General features: G+C 35.5%; 1 long non-coding RNA gene across 1 annotated transcript; it reads left to right on the top strand.

Annotated features, from left to right (window-relative positions):
• Positions 1–6,291: 6,291 nt before the first annotated feature.
• On the top strand, positions 6,292–7,764 carry LOC149165975 (uncharacterized). Its single transcript, XR_016260383.1, has 2 exons — positions 6,292–6,470; positions 7,457–7,764. It is a non-coding gene; the product is annotated as an uncharacterized LOC149165975 (long non-coding RNA).
• Positions 7,765–9,128: the final 1,364 nt, after the last annotated feature.

Genomic DNA, 9,128 nt, shown 5'->3' with positions numbered 1-9,128 from the left:
TGGCCCATATATGATAGAGAAATGCCATGACAATGGGGTTGTTCAAATGAAGACCATTGATGAGGAAAATATCCCCTTTCTTGTCAATTGATACATATTGAAAGCCTATAAAAGACCTTTGTCAAGGGAAGAGTTCATTAGTACCATCAGTAAGGATGTAAATGTGATTGGAAATGTCTTCGCTTCTAGATCACCCAATTCTTAAAGACTGTTTTTTTTTTTTAAGAAAGAAAAAAGAAAAAAACAATAAGGGACCTAGGTGAAAACCTCTATGAGGCATTTGATGCCAACTCTTGCGTTGAAAACATCCTTGAGGAAATCGAGGGTGAAAAAAAAAAGAAAATAAAAATATTCCTGGGTGAAAACCTCCTTTTAGGTGCTTAGGGCAGGTAAATAGGTTGAAAACCTCCTTTGGAGTAACCTGTGTGCCTTTCAAAAAAAAAGAGGAAAAAAAACCAAAAATGCCTTGGCAGGGACCTCAAACTTGCCCACTAATAAATTATGTGATTTTTTGGGTCTTTGAAGGCAACAAAGGAATCAGATTTATAGGGATAAGAAGTCAAGAATCACCTCACTTCTTCATCCATCCACTTCATCTCATTCATGCCTACCATGTACCCATCACACATTTCCACTCTCAAGGATCAAAAATCAATTTTGACCATTTTCTAGCTTGCTACAGGATGTCCTGTAGCTCCTACAAAGAGATCCTATAGCACTAGAGGATGTCCTAAAATTCTACAGGAAAGGGATCTTGATAGGAAAAAATTTATATAGGCCTATTATTAGTTAATTTGGAACCCTACACCTCACCATCTCTCACCCACCATCAAGTCATATCCATACCTACCTTTGTGTCCGTAAAGAAAAAAAACATAGGAAAATGTGAAAAAAAATGAGGTTTAGAGGACATGTCCTCAATGGCCTCAATCATCCACAATTCCATCTGAGAATTCATCACCATTATTAACCCCTACACCACTACCAAACCTCCCTCTAGAAATAAATCAATAAAAATTTAAGAAAAGGCAACTATAGGGTTTCTTGTAGTAGCTACAGGATCTCCTATAGCACCTATAGGATCTCCTATAGCACCCCATGTCATCACTGAAACTAGACTAAGCCTAGATCCTCCTTCAGAAAGAAAGTAAAAGTGAGCTCCAACATCTCTGAAGGCCTTATTTCTTCTTAGCAGAGCTCCACAGTAGCAGCAAGGAGACACCAAGCACTTGAATACATGAAACAACAAGAATACAACTACATGAGCATGAGGAAATCAACAAAAAATGACCAAAGAGGAACACTTACCTGAGTAAGGAGCACATCAAGCCATCCTCAATAATGCATCAAGGAGCAAAGGTAAGCATAGGTATGTCACCTCATCCGACTCTTCCTCAAGTGACGATATGATAAAAATGTATGAATCTTGAAAAAGTTATTTTTTATAAGTTGGAGGTGGCCAGTTAACTTAGAAAACCTTAGCTAAAGATCAAAAAGTGAATTCCGAGTAATCATGCCATGTGGGAGTGTAAAATGAGTGAAAAAGGTGGTAGATTCAGTTATGTAAGAGTGGGTGATGATTACGAGGGAGAGTGCATGATCATCAATGATGGGCCAATGGTCCCAATGAGGAAATCCTGTACCACTTCCAGCCAACAAAACACTCTAGAAATCAACCATAAATAACATAAATTAAAAACTTTCATGCACCAATTGTTCATTTTGACATCAGAGAGACCGAGTCCACGTTGGAATGCCATTGGAGAAGCAAACCCTGTTGTGGCTATCCTACAGGAAATAAAGCTACATGAAGCTATAAGAAACTCGGAAAGCTATAGGAATCATTGGAATTCTCAAATAAGTCTACAAGGGGGTGCTTAGGGTCAAATTGTTCAGCAATTATTATCATCCCAAGCATCACAGTGAAACTTAAGTGGTCCATCTCTCCTATGTTCATGGTTTGATAACTAAACCGGGAGTGAAGAAAATACTCTATTTTCTCCTAGCAATTACAGTGGGCTTGAGATTTAGATAGAATTGGTGGGAATTTAAGACAATTGTGTGATATATAATAGGGTATAACTTGCAGTCATCTCCCAAAATGAGTTTAAAATCTCAGCCACGCTGAACTCATACTGAAGCTAGCTTACAAGACTTCTTCCATTTAGATAACTAGAGAAGAGAAATGGGAGGTGGATTCAATAGAAGAGAACCCACATATAAATATAGGATTCACCTACATCCCCCTGTGGTAGATATCTTTAGGAGGCATCAATAGTTGGGTTTATTTAAGTTTCTCAGGGGATACAATGATGATAAATCCCATGAATTTTCCATGGCACTTAACTCTTAGGCAAGAACAAGTGCTACTACTATGATGAGAGTGCTGCCAATTACAATCAACCCTAATATCTTGAGCAGAGTAACCGCACTTCCTCAAGGGGTGCAATGGAGAAGGGAGGACAAGGCTAGCTGCACATTTTCTAAGAAAAACTTCTTCCTAGATGATGAAGAGCAAATTAAGGACAAAAATGGGGTTAGGAGGGAGAGCCTTCCCTATCCTTGGGATGAGGTAATCTACCACATCCTCAAATACATTTCTTGTGAAGGGAGGCTCAATGTAGTCTATGCCTACCAATTCAGACTCCTCCATGAGTTGATATTTGGAGAGGATTTACCCATAAACCAAAGCCTGAGTGTGCCTTATTTCCTATTGCAGTCAATGATAGACATGAGCCAAAAGGTACAAGAAGGGAAACACCAGCAATTGGCACATCATGGACTCATTAAACTAATACTGGAGGATGCCTTGAGCCAATTGAGAATTCCTATTCTTTGGTCCACATTTAGAGACATAGAGAGAGAGGTTTTCCTTGAAATCCAAGCCCTTGAATATGGCGGGACCCCAACCTCTAATGATGAAGAGGAAGCAAGAGAAGAGGAAGAAGAAGGAGAAGGAGAAGAAGAAAATAATATGTAGGAACATAGAAATACGAAGAAGAAGAAGGAGAGGAAGAAGAAAGTGAATAGGAGAAATAAGAAGAGGAGGAGTAGAAGATAGAGACCAGCTCTGAGGAGCATACCAGAGAAGAGGAGAAACATGCAATATTGTCTCCTGAGCACATTGAAAATGAGGTAGTTGTTGTGTTGGCTTCCTTAAGCACACTCATCAAGTCCAAGGGAAAAATATAGCGGGTATTAAATACCTATTGCAGAGATCAACAAGAGGCGGTTGATCCATGGCAAGAACCTCGGCATGGGGGTGAACTGGAAGTGCCAGTTCTAGGTTGGGTGGTGGTTCTTGGCTTTCCAAGTGGTGTCCTATCTTCTAATCTAGTTAGGTTCACATGCATGGGATATATTGTATGTGTACTCCTTACTTTTTTATGTTGTGGAATCATTCAAATCAGATGTATAAATGGTTGAGTTAGATTTATCATGAGAATGATTGAATTCTTATGCGTGTGATTCTTATTTCATCCAAGGGTAGAGCTAGTAATGGAAGCATAGTAGGTAGTTGTTAATACTTGGGTCAAGGAGCTAGCACACACATTTTGCTCATGGTAGAACCTGCATGCATAAGTAGAATTTCCTGTACTCACTTTGTTTATGAGATGATGATATATGGATGTGTGAGATATCTATTGAAACTAAATTGGGTTAGCATTAAATTTAGTGAAGGAACATAGCACACCTCTAATTTTATGTGATATATCGTTTTTCAGTCGAAAAATATTTATGCACGAGACAATGATCCATGCAGAATAGTTATGGTGTAATGCTTAAAATTGTAGAGTCTATTTTTCCGGTTATCTATGACATGCATTATGCGTCATGAGAATTGCATCCAATGAGGCTATTTTAGCTATTTATGCAGGTTGCATAAAACTTAGGTCAGTAACAATTTTGACTATGTCTATAGGACTATGATCATGATGCATGGACATGCTAGCTACAGTAGATTTATGGTAATGTTCCATTAATGCTTGTGTGGATTAATTAAAAAAAATTATGGGTTGCAAGCCATGATTAGTTCTATTCTCCAAATTGTAAAATATTCTTAAGGGTTGATCTGATATATAAGTCTTATAAATGAATCTAAAGGTCCACATCATGGATCGAACAAAGCATAGAAGGAATATGTAGTATTAGGGTTAATCAACTTTGATGTTGAGAATATGAATGTAGTTGCAAGAACAATATTTTTTCATGGAATAATGGAATAATATTACTTGTGACAAAGGTTGAATCTTAACTTTAACTGAAGAAACATTAGAGAATGAGAGCGTAGTACGTAATTCTCAAATTAGGCTCAGGGGGTATGTTACAAATGGTCTCAGAGCAAAGTTCAAATCTTGCGGCGTATGGGCCAATCCACCTCTGTAAGGTATGAATGAGCTTTATGTTATAAACAAAGAAGAGGTTTCGACGATGGGTTTTAGTTATAGAATAATCCATAAGCCATAAGGTTGAAATTAAATAATTTGGAGGAGGAATTATACCAAGTGAATGTTATATTGATTTCTTACAACTAAGGGGAGCTAAGGTTGTTTGAAATGATGAATAATATTTTAATAAGGAGTAAAAGATCTTATATTGCTTGTCAAGCAGGTAACTAATTGTGTTTCCAATTGCATGAAAGGATTGTTAAAAACAAAAATAGTCCCTCAGATCACTAAATAGTGGATGTTATCTTGCAATCCTCCTTGATTACATAACATGAAGAATAGCCTACTGTATGGATCAAATTATAGATATTGAGTATTTGAAATGGGTCATATACACAGTTTGGGTCATATGCACAGTTCTTTGTTGCACACATCATGTTCACACTTGAATTATTTCTTAGTGCAAATTCTTTGTAGTGGATAGTATGTATATGAGTCCTTTTGTTCCTAAAAAATTTATTTAAATTAGTGTATGAGACGAATCTTGTACGAAAGGAATAATTGTTGGACTATCGCCTTGTTAGAGTAAGGCTAACTGTTGAGTGGAAACAAAGATGATATATAAGTGTTTCTTCCTAGAGATAATATAGCTACATGCACTATTTGTGTGAGAACTCTATGCACTATTGTGAATGGGATATAGTATAAAACGCAGGATTAACTATTTTGGCACCATACCTATTATTGTAATTGTGGATGAGTTGGAGGATGCCCAAAGTTGCTCATTACACATTTGGTCAGTGAAGGCCTACTGAGCTGTGGGAGAATGTGTGCGCCTATTAAATGTGGAGCGGCCCGTCAGCCTCTAGTCTGAATAGTTAAAAAAATTGAAAAAATAATTAATGAGCATTGACTTCTTGTTGACTTCTTCATAGTCAATCTAAGTTGTGAGAAGTATTATCGCCTACCAGCATACTGCTGGAGGTTTGAATGTGGTGAATGAAATTCTTGTTGGTTACAAAGGTACTTTTTAAATAAAAGTAGAATTCATTGTTTTTTTAATAAACTTGCGTGAGTGAGGCATGCATGAGTTTGTGCAGTGTAGGAACCAAGCCTTAATTACAAAACTTCATGTCAGACCATGCTGAAGGCTAGATTTCCAGTCAAACAAAGGTTACTCTAGCATCCATGGAAACCTGTGACGTTTGAGCCATGAATTGTTTTAAAATATTTAGTAAAGGGAGCCAAACCTTGAACTGTTTTAAAATATTTAGCAAAGCGAGTACCTGGGAAACTATGAGGTTGTGACTCAAACGTGATTTGATACCAGTTGATGTGTTCCAAAGAAAGAAAGTGACAAAATATAAAACTCAGAATGAAAGCTTTGATATTAATTATAGAAATCACAAGAAATTCTCGCTAATTAAATTATTTTAATCATATATATATTTACAGGGAGGGTAGTCATATGAAGATGAGAGATAAGGTCATAATAATAATCAAAGTCAAGTGAATTAAAATGATATCAAACATAGCATTACAATAATGTCTCTTTTGATTGCAATACAAGATAATGTAATTAGTATTACACCTTTTTCATGGAAGGATCAGAGAAAATCCCGCAGTGCGAATGCTTATCTGCTGATTTGGAGATGTTCCATGGCTGATCGATTTGGAAACAAACACAATTGGTTTGGATAATGGTTATCCTCATGGGCATAGCTACCCTTAGTTGGATAGAGTTTATCCTTAATTACACGACACACTACCTTATCCTCTCCATGTGATGGACACAGACGTGGAATGATAAAGGAAGGAAGGGTGGATAATGGTTATCCTGACCTTCAACAGATTTCTCTATCTTCTTGATGTGTTGAGGCTATGCATAAATGGGTGAGAAAGCTTGATCCTCATGAGAAATCTTATAGTTAGTTGGAAACTTGTAAATTGTTCTCTAGTAGTGTGAGTTTTTCGTTGTGTAAAGCTTCACCATTCAGAGGAAGCTCGGTGGAGCAGTTGTCCATTCTCACAATGATATTCTCTTCTATTAGGGAATAATTAAATCATTGGGCACATTCCCGGGTATGCATCAAAAACTTCGGATTCCCAGAGCCCTCTGATTTTCTACTTAATTGATTTCAACTGCCGAGGTATTAAGAGAGCGGAAGGAAGGTAATCTACGCATAAATATGCGTGGGTTCAAACACCATCGTCAACTGTTTATAGGAGCAAGTGGTTCAGGAGAATCGAATATTCAACTTTTTTTATAAATTGCACTGACATGAATAAATTTATATGGATTCGTTACACTTTGAATATGGCATGGGCATATATATATTTTTTTTTCTCTTTTGATTTTATTACGCTTTAAACATGCTATGGGTATCTTTCCTGTTGGGCATAGGATGGTGTTTTTTTAAAAGTTGTTCACTCAATTAAAATACTACGTGTAAAGGGTATTATTAGTGATAAAACAAGACACATGGAGGTTCCATTTTTCCATGGTTACCTTCCCAATAAAAATTTGATATTTGATGAAGAGAAAACAAGCGTCGTGCGTATGTTGGAAAAATGATTACTATCTGAAAGGAATGACTAACAATTTTCAAATTGTGTTTTTCAATAATGTTGCGGGCATCACAAACATATGTTGTGGTAGATTTGATGTCTACAAACTATTACAACCGAAAAACAAATTCACTGCATGCTTGGATGGAAAAATGCAGACTTCAATATTTGTTACAATATCATCATCTTTGTTGGAAGGTTTCATGTTTTCCAAGGCTTTAGAATTCAAAGTATGAAATTTAGTCCATGTAGAGTCTCCAAAATATCTTCAAAATATCATCCAATTACACCTTTATTGCCACCATTTCACTCACATGTCACAACTCCATAGCCATATAATCTTTCATTACCCTCCATTTTCATAATTATATGGGTTGCATTTTTGTTTTCCAAAAGTTAATGATTTCTAGTATTATATGTGAATTAAATGGTTAAAACTTAGAAAAATGACATATACTAGCAAATACTTAAAAGTGGCTTGAGTTTCTTGACATGTGTAGGTCATTTGGAAGCTTCCAAGGCAGTCTTATGTGGCCTCCAATGTGATAATTCGAATTCCCTTCAACATATGGAAGAAGATTTGGATAAAGGTCAAAGAGGATGTGTCTCATCATTACCTATTTGACTTGTAACTCTATGAGATTTTCTAAAGATCTAGGGAGACAATAATGGACCTCCATTAGTGAGGCATCTTCTTATGTTTTCGTATAAATAGAAGAGCCTCCTCCTTTCAAAGGCATGTGTAAAGTTGGAGATACTCGGGTGGAAAGTTAAGATTACTTATGAATGGAATTCAGATTTAGCATCATGCTCATGAGTGATGTTCACCTTGATTGGTAGTGCTTGCACTGGGAGCCTCTCAACTTTCCATCTCTCATGCTTTAGATTGACCACCTATAATGTGTGAGATTTATTGTTTTTCATAGATTAAGGTTTATTTCTTTAATAGAGTAAGATTTATTGCTTTCATATCTTTTCTTGTGTGAGAGGTTAAGAGTGATTGTCTTTATTTTATTTCTATCTGGAGGTTAACAATGATTGTTTTTATTTTCTTTCTACCTAGAAGTTAAGAACAATTGTTTTAATTTTTCTTTCATATATTTTCCTGCGTGAGAGGTTAAGAATGATTTTTTTTTTCTTTCATTTCTGAAAGAGTGGTGTGCTTTTGAATTTTTGCAAGATTTAAAGAGTAAGATTTCAATTCCGCGTGTTGTACTATAATTGTACTATAATTTATTTTGAGTCGATTTTTGAATCAGAATAGTTGAATTTGGTTTCTCATTATTTGGTATTGTAGTTACATTGATCTATATTGAAAGTTAATTTCTAGCATATACAATGCACACATGCTTCACAAGTTTTACGAAACCCCTGCATTGACAAATAAATGATAGGTAATTAATTTGCCTCAACATTTTGGTGTCATTGCTGAGGAAGTGTGCATAGGAAGTAGCTTTTAGTCTAAAGTTCATTTTTTAGTTTTTTTTAGATGCATGATTTAAGCATGTATATGCACAAAAGATTTAGCTGCATATCATTTACAAAAAAAAAGAAAAAAGAAATAGATACTAACCAATTATGGACAAGGGATCTAGAATGCAGATCAAATATTCTTTGGAGCACAAAGACTACATTGAGGAATGGTATCGAAATGTGATTGCACCACGACATTCAGCCGTTCTTCAAGATATCTTTGCGAAAAATCTAAAGGTTAAAATGATTTCTCATGTCCTCATACACAATCAAGTACATTTCGCAAATTTGGATATGAATATTTTAGAAAGTTTAATCCATAAATGACTCCATTGGAAACATTCATTTACTTAAAAATAAAAAATAAAAAATTCTTTCAAGTAGATAAGTTAGGGAAAATAAAATCAAGCTTGATTGCATTTTTTTTACTTCTTGATTGCATTTTTTTTTTAGACTTTAAAATATTTATATTTTTTTTTTCTTGCATTTTTTTTTTCATTAACATCACAAATATTTTCAATAGAAAATTCATGTTTTGATTTTAAATAATTAAAAAAAAAAATCATGTTAGATTTTAAATAATAATAAAAAATGCCCATAGAGGTTTGGTCTCGTGGCCAGCGGACAATCTGCTAAGTCATTCGTGCCACTGTGCAGGTCACGAGTTTGAGTCTCATCTTAACTGAGGGTCATTCTTGC

This window comes from Pinus tabuliformis, chromosome 5_1 (genome assembly GCF_031772625.1).
Source record: "Pinus tabuliformis cultivar Carrire ecotype Pingquan chromosome 5_1, CPIR1, whole genome shotgun sequence".
In the NCBI taxonomy this organism is placed as follows: Eukaryota; Viridiplantae; Streptophyta; class Pinopsida; order Pinales; family Pinaceae; genus Pinus; species Pinus tabuliformis.
The sequence above is the reverse complement of the archived record's forward strand: the minus strand, read 5'-3'. Positions and strand labels throughout refer to the sequence as shown.